The sequence below is a fragment of the Cimex lectularius genome, unplaced genomic scaffold, assembly GCF_000648675.2.
Source record: "Cimex lectularius strain Harlan isolate CLEC.00 unplaced genomic scaffold, Clec_2.1 scaffold122, whole genome shotgun sequence".
Classification (NCBI taxonomy): Eukaryota; Metazoa; Arthropoda; class Insecta; order Hemiptera; family Cimicidae; genus Cimex; species Cimex lectularius.
The window spans coordinates 1,045,886-1,069,643 of NW_019392735.1; the positions used below are offsets into that span (position 1 = coordinate 1,045,886).

At 34.1% G+C, this 23,758-nt stretch overlaps 1 protein-coding gene and 1 non-coding gene across 4 annotated transcripts in view; both read left to right on the forward strand.

Moving 5' to 3' along the window:
• The first annotated feature begins 1,317 nt into the window (after nt 1-1,317).
• LOC106660778 (prolyl 4-hydroxylase subunit alpha-2) overlaps nt 1,318-23,758 on the forward strand; it is a 55,565-nt gene continuing 33,124 nt past the window's right edge. Inside the window, exon 1 of one of the 3 annotated variants that reach the window (XM_014383696.2) lies at nt 1,318-1,568. The gene's annotated coding sequence lies outside the window, so the exon portion shown is untranslated. The remainder of the gene's footprint in view (nt 1,569-23,758) is intronic. The other 2 variants (XM_024226946.1, XM_024226947.1) reach the window with 2 other exon arrangements.
• On the forward strand, nt 1,828-1,920 carry Trnay-gua. The gene is made up of 2 exons: nt 1,828-1,864; nt 1,885-1,920. It is a non-coding gene; the product is annotated as a tRNA-Tyr (tRNA).

Here is a 23,758-nt window from a genome sequence, read left to right on the forward strand (position 1 = left end):
TCAAATGGAAAATCGAATATTAATAGGAAAATTTTAAATTAAAATATAAAAAGTCGAATATTGGAAAAGTTGAAATCAAAATGGAAAAAGTTGAAATGCATTTGGAAAAGGTTGAAATAAGAGTATAACAAAGTACATGTGTTAAAGGTTTAAACATAAAAAAAGTTAAATAACACCTGAAAAAGCCAAATTAAAATGGCAATTGTAAAATATCATATAGAAAAGACAAGTGTTAAAGGAAAAAGTTTAAATTAAAGTATAAATAGAATAATATTGTAAAAGTTGAAATTAAATGGAAAATGTTGAAATTTATTCATTAAAAGGTTGAAATAAAAGTATAACAAATTATATTCTATTATAATTTTTCAATTGTATAATACTATTATTATACAGTATTTTTATTCATCTTTCTTACTTTGCATTTTCTTATTAAAAAGATACTTTAAAATTTGGAGTGTAATTTTTACAAGATTTTAAGTAAATAGTAATTTATTTAAATAAATTTGAAAATGGATCAAATACATGTGGAAAAGGTTTAAACATATACAAAAAAGTTAAATAACAAATGAAAAAGCCCAAAATAAAATGGAAATTGTATAATATCAAATGGAAAATCGAATATTAATAGGAAAATTTTAAATTAAAATATAAAAAGTCGAATATTGGAAAAGTTGAAATCAAAATTTGTTTCTTAGTGACCTTTTGATTCATAATTTGTTGAGGTCATGAGCGGTCAAGAATGAGGTAGTTTAGGACCAGAAACATTAGAGGTTAGTTGAAATAATATTATAACAAACTATATTTTATTATACTTGTTTAATTTTATAATACTATTAGTATACCGTATTTTTTATTCACATTTCAGAAGATTTGAAATAAATAGTAAGCAATTTAAACCAAAATGAATGAAATGGAAAAGGTTGAAAGGTATACAAAAAGTTACATAATAAATACTATTTAATACTAAAAATATTTTTAAAAAATTATAAATAAAAATAAAAATATAAAAAGTCGAATAATAATTGGAAAAGTTTGAAATAAAAGTAAAAAACAACAACAACTGTTGCATGCATGCACATAATTGCCTTTGAAGTATTTTGTCGTTTTCTTGAACTGTGTGAATTTAACCGAATTAACACAAATACAAATCATGCTGTGCTAATTGACCTGTTAACGTTTGTTTTCTTTTTCCCTTTTATTTGTTTGGAATTTCTTCATTGAAGTAAATGCGTTTTCGTTTTTGTCGCACGAGGCGTTCGCCACCGACAACATAGCGACCCAAGCGGCCTCGCCTAGCAACCGAGCCCCAACTCGTCCACAAGCATAAATCTACAAAGTACAATCGCAGTATCACACGCTGCCTACAACTCAGTACGGAACCGAATCTCAGAATCAAGTGTGATCGCGTTCAAAGCGGGAAAATCGCACATAAATTCCAATTCAACCCATATTAAATCCTTATCGCTTAAAACTTCCTAGTGGTGGTGGTGTTCATATATTTTACCGTCCGAGGCTATTAAAATGTAGAATTGACCCTCTTTAGGATTTCTATATATTTATATCTAAACGTAAGTATTTATTTTCCTCCATATTTAACATAAACCATATTTCACTAATTTTTTAATTGTCTCTAACAAAAAACGGCTATAAAATATTTAAAAACCCAAAACCGTGTGTAAAATACACGTTCGAAACATACATTTTCTATCTAGCTCCTATTTAATTTATTGTTAAATCATAAAAACAATAAATGTTACGAAATATTTAATTTTCATAAAAAATAGTTGTTCGGTTGATGTAGCTGTTTTGCAGCGTTCCTTTCAACCTCCTCTGGTAGCTCAGTTGGTAGAGCGGTGGACTGTAGTCGGTAATGAAGTGGCAGGGATCCATAGGTCGCTGGTTCAAATCCGGCCCGGAGGAAAATTTTTTTTTTCGACTTCCGATCACTTTTTAAATATTATTTTTACTACAAAATATTTCTTTACTTCTGACATAATGATTAAAAGATTAAGACAACTTTTAACATTCCAGGAATTATAAAATTTCACGGCTTCCTTCTAGAATGGGGAAGTTTTGTAAAATACATAAGTAATATTTTAAATATGTCTGAAATATATTCATTAAAAAATACACAAGAAATTTTGCAATAAGAAAAAGAACGAATTTTAATGTATAAAATAACAAAATTATACATTAAAGATAAAAAATTAATAAAAAGTAATATTCAAGATTTGTTATTTAATAAAAGTACATTCACACCAGATTGCGCGTTTTAAATTAGAAATTTACCACAATCTGTGAATAAGTGTATTTATTTATGCTTATATTTCTAAATCCTGTGTTTGGGCTATTTTTTAATTTAATGTGTAACTGAACAAGAGTATCATTTTTATAAGATGATACATGCAAGTAGTGTCTGATGCGTTTTTATTTTTTATTTGTTTGTGGGTTTTTGGTGGGTCTTTATACTGATAATTTTTTAATTACAATTGTTATTTACAAGGAGAGGTTAAGGACGTGGGTTAATCCATTTTAATGTAATTTTTTTCGGTAATAGTAGGGACAAAAAGCCCAAAAAAGAGAAAAATTCAGTAATTTGGTCGTTCATAATTGTCTTTTTTATGTGTTTTGTTTAATTTTTACGTTGGATTTTTCTTTTTTTGTGCTTTTATATTAAGATAAAGTTACTTTTTACTATTTTTGTATTGCTATTTTCTTTTCTTTTGTCTTGTTTAGTGAGATACTTTGTCCAATTTTTCTGCTTTGGTTGGTAGATATGTTTATTATCTATTTTTGATGTGCTTTGTTTCATTTTTCTTTCTTTTTGTGCCTTTTTGTTAAGATAAAGTTGGGAAAAAATTTGAATTAACATTAACCACAGTTCCCCTTTTTCCACACCGTCATCACTTTTTTCCATGTAGCATACAATTTCTGCATTTTGGTTCGATGTAATTAAAACGGATATCACTAGAACGAAGAAGATTTTATTAAATTTGACAAACTCTACAATCAATTTTTTTGCAATGAATTTGCAATTTAAAGATTTTTTACTAATTTTAAATTTAGCAGTTTTTGAAAGATTTAATGTTTGTTTTGTTACGACAAATTAAATTTAAAGATCTAGAAGATTGCCTTCTTAAAGGAAATTTAACGCTTTTGTCTATGCTCTTTTTGGATTTCCGCAAAAATGAGTAGTTCAAGAGGTAAGAGAAGAGTTATGACGAAAACCGGAGATAGTTGAGAAAAACATAAAATTTGAATATCTGCGAAAGGGTTGAGAATCGGTTCATCGTTTATATGATATTTTGTCTTTCATTCGGGGAATAGAATGTGCTGACGAAGTTAATCCATCGAGTTTCATTTCAGTTCTTCTTTATTTAAGGATGCAACATTTATGGCTTTGCATATACGTACTCAAAGCGCCCGTAAAGTTTGTTATTGATCGACGGAATCTTATCAAAAAAAAAAAAAAATGATTGGATTTTGAAGGAAATATTTGTATCCAAGGATTTTTGGGTTGCGGAAAGGTTTTGATATTGAAACTAAGAAATTTGGGTTGCTCAATTAGTTTCTGAACATCCTAAAGTCACTTTTTTCAATAGATGAATCTTGTTTGAGGGCGCAGATTTCAGAGTTTTTTGAAGTACGGAACGGGGTCAGACAGGGATGTCTGCTAAATTCTCTTTTATTCGCTCTTTTCATTGACGACCCCAGACAGCCATTGAATGTGGTATTAGAATTTAAAAAAGGCTTATTAAGGTACTACTACATGCCGATGATATTGCAATTATGACGGATAGTTCTGTGGCCCTTCAAAGAAATGACAAATTGTTTGCGTAGTACTGCCAATAACGTTATATGCGTTGGTAATACCATCGGCTTGCTCCGTACCGTTCCGATCATTTTACCTTCTAACTCCCATTCTCCAGTATTTAATTTGTCTATGTTGGTACAGCATTAGCCTTATTTCATCTGCAACTTCATAACGGAATTTGATATTTGACATTATTGACAGAGATATTTCAATATCTATCCACATTAAAGCCTTCTGTTTAAAGTTTTTTTGTTGTGAATTTACCCCATCTTTTGGCTGTCGTATTGCCATAATCTATGCCTGCTTATTGGAGCAGTAGGTGCCGAGCTGTATTTTCTGCACTGCCACATCGGTATTTGTATCAACTTCTTCTCTCTGGCGGGAATTATGTTGCACCTGGTTTGATTTATTATTAACACAAATTGAGTTTTGTTTTTGTTTGAGTTAATTAATTTTTTAAGAAACTGTCAAATGACTTGATGTCATTACTTCGAACAAAAATGGTGTTTGTGTCAACCGTTTTTCCACGCCACTCATGCATAATCACACACCCAATGCAATACAGACAATGGGACAAAGGTGGATGTGGTTGAATTAATCAACGGTACCCAGAAGGGCCGAACAAAAGGATAAAAAGAGTCCATTTTTTGAAAAGTGAACTTGGCCAAGTATAGAAAGCCGCCATGCAACACACAATGGCCATGAATATATGCAAGAATAAACCGATGTATAGCTTCAGAATGAGCTGGCCTAAGTCGAAAAGTCAAGGATAATGATTAATGATTATATATTAATTATAATTTTCCACAAAATTCATTGTTTGAATTACCCTAATGAAGTCAACAAAGGGTATATAGTTTGTAAAATAAGCAAATGTTTAGTATAAATCTATTTAGTTCAAAATAAAATTACTCGAGTTTTTACGTACTTTATTCTACAATTGATATCTATTACAAATGTTAAAAAGTCTAACCAAAATCTAAAAAAGAATGTTATGGTCAGATGGTCTTCCCGAAGGTACAACCTCTAACACGCCTAATCGATTCAATGGTAAAACACTGTTTGTAAGTATACTGGTTCGAAATTCAGGGTAGCTGAGATTCGAACTCGGTACCCTTACAATGATAACTTAAGCCAACTTTAGCTTTCACTGTAGTTCCCTAGAAATAAAAAATTCTCAAAGATTTTACTATCTACTAATATAAGCTTAAGATATTTTACTGTCTACCTATTTTTATTGTACGCTTAAGAGAACTTAAGTTTTTGACAATTTTCTGCTGGAAACAATATTCTTTGAATAAATATATATTGTCTTGCTTTTTAATTCATTTCGGGGTTACAACTTATTTTATCTATTCTACTAGTTATCTACTATACTATAAATTCTAGTGTACTAATTTGAGATATATTTTTAGGAGTAAAAAATAATCTTTCTGGTTGTGGAAATCTCCATTTTTTTTCACTCTTTTGACAAATTTGTGAGTCCACTAAAACATAATTGTGGTTTTTCATTTGTGGGACAGACTTCTTAACATTTAACACACGACACTAACGAATATCTACGCGTATTATTAATCAATTCTTCTACGGCTACTGATGACAATAAAAACGTACTGTCTTATAAGGTATAATTAGATTCTTATCGCAAAGATTATACATTAGGCGAACAAAATAATACTATGGCGTCACCTTCTGTAACTTTTAAAACTTTGTGTTGGCTGATCAGCATGGGTTTGTTAAGGGACGTTTTCCACAGAAAATTTATTTTTATATAGAGATTTTATTTTAAATTCAGTTGAATCTCGAGAATACTATGTGTACTATAGTAATATAGTGTACACCGATCTGTCAAAACCGTTCGACATTGTGAAAAGACATACTTGTCGAAATGTTATCTGGCATTGGGCATCACTGAGGGGGTTGAGCTGTTTTGAGTCGTTCTTGTCTTAAGATCATTTACTGCCTCTTATAAGGTTGTTTCTCAGGGCACACATACCGAACCAATCATATTTTGATTATCACAAGGGTCACTTGCAGTATTGTCCATATTTCTCTTTTTCTGCCACTCTTGGACTGCCTCAACGGTACTTGTACATCAACTTTTCCTCTACGACGGAAATACTTTGCTCTTGCTTATATTTATTATGTACCACAATAACCCCGGTTCCTCCAAAATTGTTAACTGTGCATATAGTATGAATGTTTGTAGTGTTTATGAATTTATGAGCGTGAATGATGGACTATGGTCACCGGAATATCCAGTACTCTGAGACCCGACAATCTTACGCCAAAATATATATATGCCCGAATGTGTGTGACATGCAAGCCTTTTTAACACGTGTGGAAGGGCAATTAGCCATATTTTGTTGACAAAGCGAGGTTTTTTTATTTACTAACCGGTCTATTGCGGGAATGAATCCTTTTTTGGACTTCATAATAAAATGTGCTCTTGAGATGGAATTTTCCTGTTCTCGATGGAAGTTATATCATTAATTCTATTAAATGAAACAAAGCGTTTTTTTTTCTAAAATAGAACTATTGCATCATTTATTGCAGAAGGGATATCCTGACAGGGTCGTTAGGCTGTGTTATCGCGTTTCCTTGCCATTACAACCAAGTGTGAAGGCACGTAGGAGGGCGTTACAAATTTATGTAATATGCTTAAAAAACGATTCGAATTATCGTCAATCCTTAGACTCGGAATCGAATTCGACTTCCCTTTTTTCCACCGCATTCCTGCATATTTTAGGCATCGTCATTTGACAAATGTTTCCGAAAAAAGGATATGTTACCGACTATAATGAATATTCAATATATCAACGCACTGTTCGTTCATGTTTTGGCACGGATATGTGTATTTTTTACGCTTGATTACAGAAAGATTTATTTGTACGTGCTTCCTTTTAGGTTAAATCTAAAAAACTTTTACAACGGACTCATCTGAAACATGATGAATATTTGCTGAATAATTCATTCCAGCTCCTTTACGTCGAAATAGATTTCGCCAATGAAATAAAAATTTTAAAAACAATTAATGTTATTTTTAGGGGGTTCGGTTTTATGACGAAAAAGCTCAATTGTAAGTGTTCTGGGTGTATTGTGTCTTTGTGACAAAATCTGTACAGAAATGTTTTTTAAGGCAAATCGTTTTTTCAATCATTGTATAATAAGATTAATTATTTATAAATATAACATTATGTTATAGTTTTATCCACTTTCTTACTTAAATAAAATTAGTCAAAATACAAGATTCAGTGGATCACTCTTTTCTTAGAATATTTGATAAAATGTGTATATAATGGATTAAGTTTCGTAGATAGAACAGTTCGAAAATATTTTAAAATTACTTTAAAATGTGTGGTGATTAGTAACCGTTAGTCTATGATTATTCGGAGGGCACTCTCAACACGACACGCAAGAATGGCACAACTACGCAGAAAACAAACACTTTGAGCTCTGAAGATGATGTCAATAAAGATTGAAACGTATAAAGAAAACGTTTTTCTAAAACCTTCGTCACACCAGATCGCATCTCACGATTTTCGAATAATTATTTTAAAAGGACGGAAGCATTTTTTACATCTGAAGACAAACAGAATGTAAAGGGGAAAATATTCATTTCTTGTACGTTCTTTTCCTGGTTTTTCAACCAACCGATCACCTTGCGGTCTGTGGTAGTTCCACAGCCAGTAGAAATCTCATCTTCCATAAACAGGATAGTCCAGGTCCTTTGTGAAAACGGTACTACGAGGTGATCCGGTCATTTACTGTGGTGACAACAGTACCGTTGTCAGCAGTTTAATTTTTAGCGATTTTTCCCTTATTTACGTTTTTAACACACCAGCTACATACCGTTGTCCAATAGGAAAGTTGAGAAAACTTAACGTAACTAACGAATCTTCCGTTGTTGTATATGAACGAGGCAATTTTTGAAAGTCTGTAAGACACAGTTTCACCAATACATAAAAAGAACAATTTTCATCAAATATTCGCACATATTTAAACAGGTTATCGATAGAGAAACCATGTGTTGTGAAAAATACTAAACATCGTTGTCAAGGTCGAACTAACAAGGTTAATAATAACACCAGAATTTACTTAGTACTCCCACAATCTCAAATATTTATTTTCTTTTTCAAATATGCCAAAACGTTTCACTTTTTATGGTTTATTTTCCAATTCGTTAAATGAGAAGTTTTCATATTTTCTTTACGTGTGAGGAGATAATTTATAAATGTTTCTACAAACTGATACATATGTCGAAGATTAATTCCTTATATTATTATTATTATTTATTATTTTGGCAAGAAATGAAAGCATTGTTCAATGTAAATTATTTTATCGGAAAAAAGTATTTTTGTCGATCAATTCAGTCAGACTTTTATAGAATTTAATTAAATTTCTCGTGGAATTTTATCTTCTTTGTAAAAATGTGTCTAAATCATACACAATTCTTCAATTTTATCAGAACGTAAAGATAATGCCTGCTCGCCATCTTCAGTGATTGGTCAGGGATTTAAGAAGGGAGAGACACAAGAAAGACTCTCCTCTTAACGCGCCTGACTAATTAAAAGAGTATAGGCTGACCAAATTCGGAAACGACTAAACCGCATGAAAGATAATGCACTGAACAATTTTGGTATGCCTATTCTCGCTGGGGTGGCCCGACATACACGCTCAGCATTTCGCCATCTTCAGTGTTGATCATTTTTGTTCAAAAAACACCCAGACCTTATCACCCATCAGATGACAGAATTCTCACAAATCACAATGCCAGCTGGTACACCTTTGTATAGATAGTTTGAAAATCGTTAATATAGATCCTAGTTATTATATCTGACAACCAGTTATATTATAAAATTGGAATCCGTTTCCTAGAAATATTATTATATTTTTTTGTATAATAAAACTATGTTTTGCTTAATAAATGTCATGAAAAACTTTTTCCTATGTTGTTAAGGGGTTTTGTTCATAATTAGCAGTCTTGTGACAACGTCAGGATCCTCTCTAGCCGTTAGCAAGTTGTCGACTATTTGGCACACTTGGATTCTAATTAAAAAATAGAGGTCTATTTGTAGAACGAATTTACTTCTACAAGGAGAAAATATTCACAATCGATGGCCGTGACTAGAGGAAAGTGTCTGAGCGGTTGGCAAAGCAGGAGGATGCTTCTTATCGTGCGATTATCTTGTCTGATAAGGATGTCGGATGGATAAAAAAGCCCTTCTACATACAAGCTGTCGTATTCATTAGATAGTTTGCTTATGCTATTAAGACCATTTGTTAAAATATTTTTTATTTTTAAGGAGTGGAGGTTTAATTGTACGAATTATTTGTCCGCACTCCATAACCGAAAACATTTTCCTAGTTTCAAATTATTATATAAGTCGTAATTTTTGATATGAACTCAAATTAAATTCAGTCAGTATGTATTTATATAGATATTTTTTTTATGTAATATTTATGAGCTTGTGTCATATTTGGCTCCTATTGACTAGTTGAAAGTTGCAATTTTTATTTTTTTTATTTATCACATATAATTAATGTATTCAAGGTACTATTGAATCCTGTTAAAGGTGTTATCGTACCCTTGAAATCGCATGAATATTAGTAAAAGACCTTTGGAGATTTTCATCTGATAAATATGTTATCGTGCTCAGGAAGATTATTTATGCACGAGTTTGCGAATTAAGCGGGGAACTCACCTATCTAACGCAACGCAACGCGACGTGACCCAACGCCACCCGACTTTTTGTCGTATGTTGGTGGGGTGTGCACATTGCATGAGGATAAAGTGTATATCAGAGGGGTATTCGCGAAATGGATCGCCCTGCGGAAGAATATGATGGAAGTAATGGAGCAGCAACATGACAGTTCAAAATTTATGCATGAAAGAGAGAGTGATCGGGGTTTTCCATAAGCACGTAAAAAACCTCATGTTTGCCCAAAAATCGCGAATAGGTCGAAAACGGTTGAGAAATCGGGCAAAGTGGAAGGTGACAAATTGAAAACTTATGAAAATATTGATTGCTAAAGGGCGCCGCTTCAGGACGATTCCTGGCTCCACAGCTCAATTTGAAGCTTTCGTAAAAGTGCAAAAATAAACATGTTCCTGAATTTTTGGATTTACTGACGAATAACTGAAACTAGGAAAACCTGTAAAACCATCTTGTTCAGCGTAAAATTTTCTAATAAATGAGACCTAGCGCTGGTCTGTAACTTAAAAGGCTGAGAAAATATGCATTTTCGAAAATCCATTTTTCGTGCAAAAACCAGGTGGTCGGTTTTTTTTTCATGAGTGTATATACCATGTATTATATACCATTTACCATATATAATAAGTATACCCTCAAATACAAAAAACCGGACACCGGACGAATTTTGTTGTTTATTTCAAACTATATATGTTTTTATCTTTATATTAATTGCAACAAACTTCCGTTGATTGTTCAACGGAGAATTAAAAAATATGAGTGTCTGTTTCTGGAAAATGTGTACAGCGGGGAACTTGGTTGCATCGCGTAGCGTTGAGTGACATTGCGTCACGTCAGGTAAATGTGCAAGGGGTAATACAATCTTATGCGAAATTGGACATCGGATGTCCACCGCTTATTTGTTAGATGGGTTTATTATATTCTTGTATGTTAAACACTGATTGTATTTACAAGGAAAATAAGATATTTCGTAAATTAACTTTTTCTTTATTCCCCCCTACGTCTATCCCTCTTTTATTTCTGTTTCTCCATTCTTTTATTTTACCCTTCTTTTTTAATGTGATCTGTTTTTTTACACGTTTCCTTTTTTGTCGTAACTGTTTTCTTATTATTTGTCTTGTTCTTTCTTACTATTTTTCTCTTCTTTTAGCCCCACCTTATTTTTTGTTTGAGTGTTAAATCTTTCTTTTCTATCACGTTTTATGCATTCTTGTCTCCTGTTGGTCGTGTTTATTCTCCATTTTGTTTTTACTTCCTCCCCTCTATTTCCTATCTTTCTTATTATTCTAGATATCTTGTGATCTCAATTCTACTGTTCATCATATCATAACTTTGTATATCTTTCCTTGACGATTTTCTATCTGTTTTTTGTTCGAAGCCTCTTTTCTGAACTCCAGAAGGCTGAATTCAGCCGGAAGTCGAAAAAATTGTTGGTCTCCAAAATCAAAATTTCCACTCGAATTTTTTGAACAAATTTGGTTTCGTGTCTCTCTGTGGTCAATTCCTTGTAACCGGCAAAACTCCGAAACCATTGGTCGGGTCTTATGAAATTTTCAGGAATTATGTGGATTGCTTTCTAGATGATCCCCTATGAATTTAATTCCAAACGGATTAACATATGCGCATATGCATGCACAAAATGTGAGTAAGCTATACTGCCCACACACTTGGCAGACTTTTTCTATCTACATATCTATCTGTCTGTCTATCTATCTATATAATCTATCTAAATAGCTTTATATATAATCTAATAATCTCCCTCTCTCTCATTTCAATTTTATTCTCTTTCTCTCTCTTTCTCTTTCTCTTTCTNCTCCCACCGGCCACCGACACCCCCCTCAATTTAATTAAGTTGGTGTCTAATTAGTATTTAAAATATGATACCGACAGCCTTGAATCGAGGTTCTACATTAATTACTGTGCTTCTGTTTGGAAAGTTTTGATACTGATTGATTACATTTACGTTACGAATCTATTTTGAAATTTTCAATTAAAAACGGACAAAAAAGTAGCAGATAGAAATACTTTATTTGAGCGAAGTGTTTTAGTTGTTATAATTTAAAAAGAAGGAAAAAAGAAGATTATTAAGTCCGCATAAGGAATTAGGAGCCTGACTGAGAGCTTTTTTCAAAAGAGCGGGTATAACAAACCCATTACCATACAAATGCAAATTTCCATTCGAATCAGGGTTTAATATTCTTGGGACGGCCACTCAGATGGAACTGTCCAGAAAATAATATTCCGGCGTCGGATGGATACACCAATTGGTACTTGGGCCCGTGATGGCTCTAGCACAACCCAATTGGCTTTGTAATCAACAGCCAATTGAAGCTGGCTTCCTATTTTAAACAGCCGGCAGTCTCCCGACCCATGATTTATAAGATTTAACTTGATTTATGCTTGAGCGAGAATCTCGAATCGATTTAGGAGAGCTTTCTTACAACATAAAGAAGTCTTCTTCTTTTATAGGAATGGATGCCATCCCGATGGGATAAATTGTTCTAACGAACATCCCTATAAATGAATAAACCAATAAAATAAATGTGGATATAAATATATTGATTTTTGTGTGATGGATGTTTTGCAATATTACACGACAAGGAATTTAAATTGGAAGTAGACTGTTGAGAGTAAACTTTGAAAATTTATTATTTTTGATCCGCCTGTATCACGTACGTCCATTTAACGAATCAGCAAAACAAAATAGTTCTTTGGTACCAAACAGCATGAAAGGCCACCTTCTAACGATCCCCATGTATATATCTATCACGTTTCTTATTTTAAATTTTTTGATGTTGCCAATTTTGTTTATGCAATTTAGTCATAACCGCGGGGAGGGTAGGTCAAATAAGTATCCCAACCTGTTCTCCATAGCGACCTATACAGTTCTATTGTGGAATCCCTATGATTAAGACCGTAAAAAGTGCCCTTTTTCCTACAAAACTAAGAACTTTTTGGTGCCTTTTCGTGCACTACTCTTGATGTGAGAATGGTGGCGAAGTTGTTATACCGTATATGTGCAGTGCCTAACATACGCAGAATATTTGGCAGTTTCAGTAGACATGTTCGGCATGTTTCGCCCCTGTTATTTCCATATTTTTTAGATGGAGTTAAGATAATGTTTTCTTCAAATTTTGTCTGCTGGGAAGGCCTTATTTTTATTAAGAGATTTACAAAACTCATTGATTTCTGTTACCCGTAAATTCTGGTCTGCCTATCCTTGCTGGGTCAAACATCGCCAAAAATTTAACACCAAAGATGGTTAATGCCGAATGACAAACCAGCACAGCAAAATGATCGGTAACGACTATATGACAAGTTCATCTCGCCGCAAACCACATGGCGTATTCTCATCACAATTTCAGCCCACGACCTAAGTGCCTACAATAAAAAGGAAAAATACAAAACAAGACGAACACAACAAATCGAAGAAGAAGAAATATACATATAAAGACACACATTGAAATGGTCATGGCCATGTTCATTCTCCTTCATGTTTCGAAAATTTTCTAGCATAATGAATTAAACTATAGGTATTTTGGTAAGTTAGTTATTGCCAAATATTCACATGAACAAATTAGAAAAGAAAAGAGTGGAAAAAAAAAAGAAGGAACGGAAAATTAACGGATCTCAGATTTGATTTTCACATGCGAAGTTGATAGTTTCTGCTTGTTTTAATGTCAAACTCTACTTTATTAAAATATCATTTCATTGTAACATAATTCCCAATAGATATGCATGTACTTAGTACAGGATAAAATTAATTTGCGTGATAAATTTTACAATAAGATGAAAACAAAAAAGAATACAAAAATATATAATTAATCCACATATATCTGTAACCATGAATTGGCGTACTATCATTACAACTTATAAGATTGTTCTGTCATTTATTTATGATTAAATATAGTAGGGCGAAGTAATATTAACTATGGTCCATCAGTCTTCTGGGGTGATGAACAAGGAATTTAACAGTCATTGGCCCCTTTATGTAAATTTCCGTAAAAACTAGGATGTGAAATCCCGTCGGGCCATACGGTTTTATTGAAAACCCCTAATCAAAGCGGACCTGCATTTTCCGGTAAGAGAGCTTTGTATGCATCATTCTTTTCATTCTGGTCGTGGATTAGCGGTGGTCAGGCGAACCCCATGCATTACGCCCATGGACCGTTAATTGGGGCGTGACCTCTGATTCTCTCAACGTTTTAATCAATCGCCACTGGATTCGTAAATAAAAAGGGCGTTGAACTTGCAATTCGGTCCCAGAACGTGACGGAACGCAACGTGATATGCCCAATGGATGGACAGTGATAGCATACGAGTCAAAATTGAAAAAACAAAACAATAGCAGTCCATATTGTAACACATTGATATGTTTTTATGTGTTTTTCATTAGTAGCATATTTACGTTGTAGCATAGTATTGTTCTTTTGTCAAATGTTTTGAGAATATACTGGGTGTCCCAGTTGCTTCTGACGAAACTCAAGGAGTCGATTCTACTCTTCGTTTGGAGCAAAAAATGCTCAGGAGAAATTTTTTGGAAAGTTCTCTATTTTGAAGATATTCGTCCATTTAGGTTTTTCAATTTTTCACTACCTTACCACATAAAAACGCTAACAACTTCCAAAATCTTGAGACCACAACAAATCCAATTACACCATTTGAAAGAACGCTAAATTTGCTGTAAGATACTTCTTTGCAATAATCTGAATGACATAAAATGTTAGCCAATATCAGTTGGAACCTGTAAAAATTACAAAATTTAAAATTTTGGTCATGATTGCACTTTCTACTGAAGTTACAAAAAAATACCTACAACTTGTCAAATTTTACAAAAACTTCTTCATCTAATGAAGCTTTCTAGTATGGTTTTTGTGAGATTACAGATGTGTCATTTTTATTTTACAAAGCGAGTTCTAATTGATTTCTTTCTACCCCCCCTTCAAATTTACCTTAGCTCACGTTTTCAAATATTCAATTGTTATTTTTCAACTCTACTAGAACGTTATTTAAAAACTGGATATATCAACGTAAAGCATATTAGATGAAGAGGTTTTTGTAAAATTTGACAAGTTGTAGGTATTTTTTTGTAACTTCAGTAGATAGTGCAATCATGACCAAAATTTTAAATTTTGTAATTTTTACATGTTCCAACTGATATTGGCTAACATTTCATGTCATTCAGATTATTGCAAAGAAGTAACTTACAGCAAATTTAGCGTTCTTTAAAATGGTGTAATTGGAATTGTTGTAGTCTTAACATTTTGGAAGTTATAAGCGTTTTTATGTGGTACGGTAGTGAAAAGTTGAAAAAACCTAAATTGACGAATATCTTCAAAATTGAGAACTTTCCAAAAATTTTCTCCTGAGCGTTTTATGCTCCAAACGAAGAGTAGAATCGATTCCCTGAGTTTCGTCAGAAGGAACTGGGACACCCTGTATATAGATATATGAGATATATGATATATTGTCCTCAATTGCTTAATTACCAATTCTAAAACGCAGTGTTCAATCTTTTATCAATATATCTACATATTGACTACTAACTCTTTACCCTTAACCCTCTATTAATAACCCCGTGTTAATTTTGTAGGTTTTTAAAGCCAAATTTACAGTATATTTGTTTTCTGAAGAGCATTATTTAAACACACCATTGTCGCGAACGAGGGGTCCGTCAGACTAAAATAGACATATTGTAAAATAAAATGTCGGCCAGTTACCTATATAAAGTATTTATACACTTAAAATGACTACCTCTCTTGAGCAAAAGGAAGTGCTACTTTGTACTCCTAGATGTGAAGCAAGCCTTGGATTGGGTATTGCTCGCAGGATATCTCTGTAAGCTTCCTTTGACCTACTACCGATCCTACATCCTACATAACTCACGGAGACTTTCAAGTCATCGTCGGATCTTCTCTATTATCTGGTTATCACGCAGATATGGCAAGGAAGTGTCTTAGAACACAAAATACGCCGCTTACAATCCTACTCTTGCTAAAACAATTATTACCACCTATACGGCTGATATCCCCCACAGTTTGCTACCATAAAGATCCCATCATCTCTAACAAAAACCTTCAAACCCTTGTCACATTCCTTTAGCAGTGATTCTACCGGTGGAAAATGAAAGTAAACACCAAAAAATGTGAACATGTCACTTTCGTCCTACAAAGGATATCCATTGAACTTATCTGCTACAATAGTATCCCTGTCTCTCCAGCTTATCTCCTACCCTGGGCTATACATTGACAAACCAATGACATAGAACTCACAAATACACCACTCCAAGACTTGACAGACGCTTCAGACTTCTTAAAAGAAAAAAAAAAAAAAACAGCAAAAACTACTTTACATCATCATTGTGCAACTCACATTGACATATGACATCAAATTTGGATCCAACCTCCAATGTTTCCAGCATCGAATCTTACTGTTCACAATTACCTTATAGACCAACATGTCTTGAAGAAGTCAAAAAAAGCTACATGAAGTTGCATAAAGAATTATCTTGTCCCACACTTCCTCCTGTTTTCCCACTTTTCATCAGCCCCTGTCCACATAATACCAAACGAGTGATTATTGTGTCACACCTCGCTCCTTTTAAGTGACAGACATAGTGATTCCATAGGGGTGACTACTCGTCCAAGCTCTGTTTGTAGTTATTTTATAATTTACTTGAGCATACATACAAACTAACAAAATTTACGTAAACGCGGCAATTGGCGCAGGTGCTAAAAAATATCAATAAATCAAAAATCAAAGCTGGAATACAAAGTATATGATACCAATCGAATTGTTCAGAAGCAGATTTTTACACACCTGCTTTACATAACGTATAAACTGATATTTTGAAAACTACTGAAAAACCTGCATCGTAGGTAGTTCAAATTCAAAGTTTTGATAAGAGAATAATAACAGGATGCTTGAATATGTTTAAAATAATCTGAGTGAAATCCGAGCGAGGTTGATAATTGTCAGCAGTTTTTTCCTCACTACTGATCGTAACTGACGTAACACTTTTTCTCTCCTCGCATATTCCTTCTCGAGATATCTGTAAAACTGCTGACAGACGATTTTAACGCTTGTAAAGGTTTCTTATGTTATTTTATTTTAATCCTCCTGACAATTTTTATTTAATAACAATCTGAAGTAAGTTAAGAGAGATCGTTTAAATTTAACAATAGTACGTGGATCCGAAAGAACATTTTCCAAATTGTAAATGTTTTCTTATATAAAAAGAAATCGTTTCTTCTCATCTCTTTCTGTGTCAGCGGGGGAAGTGTAAGTCGTAACAGATTATCTTTCGCATGTCAATGCAATCGCACGTTTCTCCAAAGCTTGAAGATTTGCTAATCTAAGTAATAACTTTAACCCCGTTTATATATGATTTATTTTACAAGCGCTTCAAAATGGACCATTTGCATAACTGACACAATGATGTCCTGTTTGGCAAAGCTAACTTTTTGTGAACTTTGCGCTTAACACCACATGGCAGAGCTTTCGAAAATCTGAGCGCACGACAGTGCACTGGCCAAATTCCAGGGCGCTGCCATTTGTGTCTTTACTAGAACAAATTCACCCCGTTTTTCTCACCCTCATATCTCTACTTTCTCTTAAGATGGGCTTTGAAACATATATTAATTTTAGGCAGTTTAAGACGTTCTAAAAATTCGAGCACTTAATATTAAGCCTTTTCGAAAGAAGAATTTCAAAATTTAAATGTTTGTTAATGACTGCTCACTGACCATTGAAATTAAAAAATAATTCTGGAATAGCTAACGTGAAATTCGGTAAAAAAAAAGGTAGATTTTATATAGCAAGTAAAGGAAAAAATCTGAAAATGGCAATTTTTGTTAAATTAGTGCCATTTTAGGGGATAGGGTAATCTCGCCATCACATTTATAATGCATTTCTTGTTTAGATAGAAATATGAAATTTTGTTTTGGATGGTATATAAAAAGGCCGAAGAATGGCCATTTTACTAATGAAACAAGGTGGGGAAAGATAATAAATATTTTAAAATATGAACAGCTGAATTTTCATAATTTGTTATTGAATGATGACCAGGAATAATTGAAATATGCTCAACCACTTTGTCACTTTAATGCTCATTGACACTCTTTATACATTTTTGAAATTTGGTTTTGATTAATCACACATAGTCCTCTTTTTCGTTTTTATTTGACTTTATTCCACGTTATCTAATACTTCAACGATTAATCAAACATAAAATTATGGAATGTTTCCGTAGCTTAGGTGAAATGTGAAGGATCCTTTCTTTGTTTATTTACAGTACATTTGTACAATTCTACATATATGCCTCATCAATTCGCATTTAACAAACATTTTTGAAAATAGTTTTATTAAGCGAAGGCTTATATTTTCTTAAACTGTGATAATCAATTAAAATATTGCTCCCCAATACACGTGTAAATATATGTTATACAATTATTGGAAAAATGCTTGTGCCCCATCGCGGTAGCCGAGTGGTTAGCGTGAGAGACCCTCGGGTCGTAGACGTGGGTTCAATTTCCCCTGTCGCCTCTGGCCCTTTTTTCACGATACCCTCCCCCCCCAAAAAAAAAACGAATACGCATAACATATTGTCTGGCATTGGCTAATATGTATAGTACATAAAGCCATTAAAAAAGAAACCGAGCGAAGAGTATTCTGAAGGACATCGCTAGCAATGAAAAGAAACTTGCATCGGCTAACATCATAGAACCTTTTTGTAGAAATGCAGACAATACAAGACACTGAAGATGATGTCAATAAAGATCGAAACATTGGCAGGACAAAGAAAATGTTTTTCTAAACCTATGTCACACCAGACTGCATCTCACGATCTCCAAATAATCATTAATTAACGGTCACTAAACACAACAAGTTTCATTGAAACTTTAAAAAAATAAACATTACGGACTGTGTCAAACCGGTAGGTGCTCATATTTATCTATTTGGTTCTAAACTAAATGGAATGAAAAATTTAAGACTGCTGAGTAGAAATCGCAATTATAAAAAAAAGTTTCCTGATATAAAATGCGCAAATGTAAAGACAAATATGTATAAAGTTTTGCCGTATGTATAAAATACAATAAATATGTAAATTTGTGATTTTAACCCCAAATCTGATTGTTTTTCACGTAAAAATATATTTTCTGTTAGTTATGTCTAGAAACATGCGTTATTTAACGAAGCTTGAAGACGTGTTACGTTGTCGAGGATGTTATTTAAATTTCGCAGGTTCATACTCACTTGATGGCCTTTCACTGCTAAAGCTTTTAAACTTCAGACGTAGTCGATTTTGCAAACCGTATGTGAATGTTGTAAATAAAAATCGATGTATTTAATATATTTCGAATAAATATCACCTGAAACTAGTTGTAGTTCGTACTAGATCGTATTTTTTCTTTAATAATCTTTTTTTAATTCTAGTTTTGCAATTTTAAAAAACAACGTTCCGAGCTTAAATATTATTTATTAGCTTTCCTTCATTATGGCTGCCTTAATAGAGAATTGGGTGAAATCCAAAGTTGGTATTTCCATTGCTTTAGATTCGCCAAATGTCGCAGATCACCTATACGACGGGTACACGTTTTTCCAAATTTTGCAAAGGTACGACATAAAAAACACCTACAGCCATCGACCGAGCAATCGCGCAAATGTTTCTGCTTCTGTGGCGCTTCGTAACCTTCGGCTATTGCGCCCTTCATTTCATTCCATCGGGATATCCCTTCCTGATTCCGATTTGGTGAAAATTTCCCAGAAGGACAGGAGCAAATGCTTGTGGTTGTTGTTCGAGCTGCATTTAAGACTTGAAAGCACAAGTAAAGTGAATGTAGCAGCGAGAGAAAAAGTACGCGAAGAAATTCGAGAAAAGTTTACCTTGAAAAGAAAAACCGCCGACGCTACGAAGACTAGTCAGAGCTTGAAGGACACAATCATGTTCGAGAAAGATTTGAACAAGAGAAGAGAGATTTTTGGAACGGATAGTAATGTTTACAATGTAGGTTTTCAACAGCAACTGTCGTTTAAACAGATGGTGAAACTTGATACGGAATCGTTATTTTACAAAGACTTAGGTTCTACGTGTCGACATGTACAGCGAGACAGAATGAAAGATGCTGTATTCAAATTGAACGTAGGAAACGCTTTAATGAACGACATGTGGGAGTCATTTTTGGGAGGCAGAGAAGATTACTTCAGCAAGTTATTAAATAGAAAATTGCAAGCACAGAGCAAATATGAAACCGAGCTTGGTATTCGTTTAGCAGGACAAAACTTGAAAAATCAGAATCGTTTCTCCAACACGATCGAATCGCATTGTGAAAATGCAGAAAATAATTTTTTTAAAAAGATGAGCCTCGAAAAGAAATATATATTAAATCTTCACAATAAGCTTTATGGAGAAAAACTTAATCGCTGGCGCGAGTTAAAGAGGAAAATTTGTGGGGAGATTGTCAGCGACATGATCGATTTAGCGATATTGATTTCTGAGTTCCATTCTCAAAATGGAGTCCCTCCCACTCGATTTATTATGAACGATTGGAAAGAACTATTTTTTCAGGGAATACCGTTTTTCATACATGAAAAGTCCGAATCTACTGTCGAAGATGAATCCGAATCGGACTCAGCATCTCACACAACGAGTCATACGTACGAAGACGTAAGAACGATAGATACCCAACTTCTCTTAGACCGTGTTGTGTGTGAAAGATTAATTAATTTCTACGTCCATAGTTATTTGTATCTAGTGGGAAATTGGAAAATCGAATATTGGCCTGAACTAGGAAGCGGTAATGAAAAATTAAATGTGCAGGGTTTTATTGTCCACCGCCTATTAGAATGCAAATATCCTTTACCTAATCCTCCCAAACCGGCCAACATGGATCATTTGAAAATACGTGCTGTCATAAAAAATTTCTTCGAACCCGCATGTCTGCAAAGTCTTGAAGTGCTTTTGAAAAAACCGAAAATCCTGTTAATTAAATATAGCGATGCTGTGCGATATTGTACAGACGTTTACGAATACGAAAAGTCCATAGTCTCAATAGGTTTACCGAAAACTTCCGGGACACAAACGAAGAAAAAAACAAAGATTGTAAGTTCAAAAATATCTGAACCCATCGATCCAACACCCACATATGCCAATAAATCAGTACAATGTCCTGAAATCGCCGAGAAACATCGTTTTGTAATACACTCAAAAGTCGGTCAATTAGGGCAACTGGCTACAGAAGGAGACACGTTGTCTGACAATGTGCTTAGCACCAAGATAATGGTGGAGTATATTCAAAGTTTGAAAAAATATAACGGCTTTGTATTGGTAGACTTTCCGATAAATGAATCTCAAGCAGTTTTACTCGAGTTTTTGATCACAGGCCGCCCTATTGAACTGGATATGATAGAATATAATATTGACGAGGCCGTTCGTGAATTCATATTTAATGCGATGAACCCTCCTTATACAATCGATACTCGCAAGTTGATAGACTTGGAATCACTGTTTTCAAATTTATTATTGGAAACTACTTTAGAAGTGATCCCGACGTATTACGATATCAAAAAATCGATGAAATCGAAAATGGAAGAGGTAAAAGAAGTATTTGAGGAAGGAAACATGTATGAAGAGTTGCCTCTCGAAGAAGAGTCGAACACAGAAATCAGTTATCTCCCATTCAACAAATCTGAGCAAACCAGTTCGCCTCCTACCGAGTTTAAACCATCAAGCAAAGGGACAAAAGAGAATGGGCAAATTTCTTCTGACAAATTGTCAGTTGAAGTAGAACCCGAAGATGATTACGTCGGGCTACTCGAAGAAGAAGTGAAAATTGACCAACACACGAGAACAGTCTCTTTTGTGGAACTTAGACAATTGAGAACTTCGAAAATATTACCACGACCCAACGAAAGAATTGTTCCCCCACGGAACACCAGAACGATCATTACATCGTGTATTGTAAAATTTACGGAAATAAAACAGGCTAAGGTACAGACGTCGTCGCTTCTCGCAGTGACGAAAGCAGCAGTAGCACAGGACAAGGGTGCCACAGCCTATGCAAAGTTAGTTTCTCCTCAAAATTATTACAAAGACTTCAATGTGCTTATCCCGTATATTCTATCCGATAATGGTTTTAGCCCGACGGAAGTCGCACGTTTGATACTTAACGAACCGATGCATCCCAACCATCCACGTAGAATACCTTCTGAGGAACTGTTCGGTTCTGATGCCGTGGCGTCGAGTAAGAAGTACAAAGTTCAAAAAATAAAACGATTATCTCCAATATCGTTTAATAGTCCTGTATCTAAAGAAAAAATTGAGGTATCAAAAGATAAAAAGAAATCACAAAACAAGAAGAACAGAAAAAATTCTTTGAGATCATTGAATTTGGGGACCGAGTTTTTAGATGTGCCTACGGAATCGGAGGAAACAGCTTCTGTTGAATTTTCTACACCTGGCACCAGCGCATGGAAATATGTGGATGAACCGTTGCCTGAGGATTTCCAGTCGGCATTAGCTTCTCACTGGGAGATAGTCGAATACGTTTATCTCGAAGGTCTTCATCAGGTCATGAACCTGTTTCATATCCACAACGCTTCGTTTTTCCCTCACAGAAATTTTATTCGAAACCTAATGAATGAAGACGTCGATCAAAATTATTGCAGACAACAGATGGTTTCTAATTTTCAGATTATGTTTAACGAAGTAGATGATGTGCACCGACATGTTCCTCAGATGAAAATGGAACTTCATTGTAAAGTTCACGAACTGTGGAATCGTTTGTGTGAAATGGCCGATAGCAACAAACGCGTATTGGAACTTCAGTTAAATAAAATAATGGAAGAAGGGAAATTTTTGAACTATTGTTATACCCTTATAAATATTTTTTTAAGCTTAATGCAACTTGAAATAGACAGATATGTCGATACTGTGCAAATCATAAACGTATATTATTTGAAAATGTTGTGTGAGGAGCCTACTAAAAGCAAAATGGAAAAAATTCAAATAAAGAAACTAGTTATTCCAACCGATGAAGAATATGCGGATTTTAATGTCGTATCGTCGGGTAATGCTGATTTAAGACAAACATTTTTTGACGACTCAGTGAAGAAATTGAAAAAATTGAACGATTGGGTTTTTCTCGACTGGACTGATCTCGATTTTTTAATCAAATTTGTTAAAACGCGTGTAAATCAAATCGCCAAAAAATCTTATCAGTGTTCAAAAGCTGTTGAAAATTTTGTGAACGATAGCTCAGTAGGCGTGACATTAAGACGGAAAATAAAACATAAACTTCAAAGAAAGACAAAGGCCCGCAAAGCCATAGTTGCTCCGAATTTACAGAGGGCTATTAATTGTAATGATGCTAAAATGTCAGTCTTTAAAACCTCTTCTAGATCGCGGGCAAGCGGATTTTTCAGTCATGAAAGAGACCTAATCGATACTATAAAATGGGAATGGTCTGCCGCCATCTGCGACGAAGAGGAACGCTTGCACTTTAGGATAAAGCTAATAGAAGCCAAAATGATGTACGATTTGAATGAGACATTCGTTCTGACGAAAAAATTCTACGAGAGCTTCGTAACCGACATAGCCGTCAGATATCACCATGAACAACAAGCCATACATCGCTTGTGCAGAGTTTTGAGATCCGCTATAAACAGCGAGTGCGCTATCCGGCCCAAATTGATTTTAGAAAAAGATAAATTCTATATGGGTAAGGAAGACGGCTTCGATACGGGGCTTTCTGCACCTCCTCCAACCCCTTGGCGGAAGGTATCATGGGAATACCGCTTCACGATGGAGCAGATGAATAAATTTGTCGACAAAATGAACTACGTCGCACCCAGTGGTTTAATCGGTGTTGCTTTTATAAAGATTTTGGAAGACATGGTGTCCTCCACTACAGAAACATACCATCCATATTTGCCTCTCGCTTGGCAAGTATTGGATAAAGACATCATAGAGTATATTCTTTATCAGGCTTTTGGCTCAGTAGACGTATTGGACTGGAGGGATTTCGTCATATTTAATATGAATATCCCTTTGCCACAAATCGATCATTTATTAAAATTGAAGAAAGAGTTCAAAGCAGTTGGCAATACGTACAATGATCATATTTCTTACAGAAATTTTAAGAAGATACCGTTATGGTTCGAATCGCAGAACTGTGTAGACGATGTTCAATTAGCAAAAGAGGTATTATTTAAATTGTATCAGGTCAACGAG